At 51.5% G+C, this 1,943-nt stretch overlaps 1 pseudogene; it reads left to right on the top strand.

Moving 5' to 3' along the window:
- Positions 1–1,538: 1,538 nt before the first annotated feature.
- Positions 1,539–1,943, top strand: part of LOC106742043 — an 11,288-nt pseudogene continuing 10,883 nt past the window's right edge.

Below are 1,943 nucleotides of genomic sequence, written 5' to 3'. Positions count from 1 at the left end.
TCGCACAGACTTTGCGTCTCGTACGCCAAAGTAGTAAGGAGGGGTAGAAAAGTGGCCACCGCCGGTACTCCCACATCCGGGCACACCAGCCCGGAGAGGGCACGGCGATCCACCCCCCAAGCAGGACACTGCTCAAAGGTATGTCGAGCCGTGTCCTTCTCCGCCCCACAGTGGTGGCACCCTAGGATGCACTCCCGCCCAATGCGATACTGGTATTCAACGAAACACCCGTGTCCGATGAGCACCTGCGCCGCATGAATGGAGAGGGCCAGCTTCCTCCATATCTATTCCTCCAAGTAGAGGAGAATGGCCTGAACTGCCCCCTCTATTGCTGCTGCAGCTGTTCCTCCAAGCGCCCCCTCAACGCCAATATCATGGAGCGGTGCGCCTGCCGTCACACCTCTCTAATCGTCCCTCCGGAGACACGGACCCCTCCTCTCCCGCACGCGCAGGAAAATCTCTTGATGCTTAAACCTCCTGAGCTCCAGGGGGTAGGCCCGCCAAGACGGTGGCCGTGGCGTAGGATACTGTCCTATACGCTCGGCCTACCCTCAGCAGCACGGCCCGATGGGCCTCTCAAAGATGCTGCGCCAGCCTGCGCGATTTCGCCGCGGAGGCGCCGTACAAGGCCATAGCCTGCATGCATAGAGCCGGCGAGCCCCCACGTTCGATCCCGCAAGATTAGGCATGAGCCGCCCCAGACTGGCGGCGGCCCTAGCCACCCTTGGGGTCAACCACTCAAAGTGGGGCTCAAAGCCGCATTTTCCGTCAAGACGGACGCCCAAGTATTTAATACTGAGCCCCACCCGGACGGGAAAACCTTCCACCATAATGTACGAAGTCTGGCTATTAAATAACTAGACTGCGCGAGGAGAAGTCGTCCTAGAGGGAAAGGGGGGTTGGGAAACAAATGTAGCTTTGGATAAGTGGAAATGTCTACTATTCCAGTACGAAAACTCGTTTTTGTCGCTGTAGTAGTATTTTTTCTATACAGGTTAGAAACGAACGTGTTTTTTTCTCGTGCCGATAACAATGTGTGATGAAAAACACGAGCAACGGATCAATGTGAAATTTCTCGTTAAATTAAAAAAAACTCCGACTGAGTGCTATAACTTATTGAAAAAGGCCTATGATGAGAATCCTTTATCTCGTGCGCGTGTTTTCCAATGGTATAAACGGTTTTCTGAAGGCTGAGAGAGCACCGAAGTTGACCAAAGTCTAGGTCGACCTGTCTCTGTTTCAACTCCACAAACAGTGACCAAAATCAATGAAATTGTGCTCGGAAATCGTCATATGAGCATTAGGATGACTGCTGAGACTGTAAACGCCGATAAAGAAACTGTTGTGGAAAAACAAGTCGTGGATCTTGCACCATGACAATGCACCTGCCCATAACGCGCTGTCTGAGAAGCGTTATTTAGACGCTAGAGGCACTCCAGTGCTCGAACACGCGCCGTACTCGCCTGATTTAGCACCCTGTGACTTTTTCCTATTTCCAAAGACCAAGAAAATCGCGAAAAGGAACCCGGTTCGAGTCGATGGAAGAGGTGAAGCAAAAATCGGCGGAGTTCCTAAATACACTTACAAAAGAAGACTTCCAGCATTACTTTAACCAATGGAAAAAACGAATGGAACGGTATGTGACGAGGGAAGAAGAGTACGTTGAAGGGGAGCATTCGATTATAGAGNGGAGAAGTACCACCCGTAGTACCTTGTCAAAAGCGAGGTTCTACAAGTAAGGACCTAAGACCGATTCCTGCGGAACCTCGCACGTCATGTCGCTATGGTTTGTGGAATGAATCCTGCTCCCTATAAACCAACCCCCTGCCGCGGAAATAGTCCGCGATAGTAGACGTCAGATATTGGGAAACCTAGAAATACCTCATGGCGTCCTCCACGCATCCCCACGGCAGGGAGTTAAAAACATTGGCAATTACTATGGA

The sequence above is a fragment of the Dinoponera quadriceps genome, unplaced genomic scaffold, assembly GCF_001313825.1.
Source record: "Dinoponera quadriceps isolate SergipeBrazil2010 unplaced genomic scaffold, ASM131382v1 scaffold180, whole genome shotgun sequence".
Classification (NCBI taxonomy): domain Eukaryota; kingdom Metazoa; phylum Arthropoda; class Insecta; order Hymenoptera; family Formicidae; genus Dinoponera; species Dinoponera quadriceps.
This window is presented reverse-complemented; position numbering and strand designations above follow the sequence as displayed.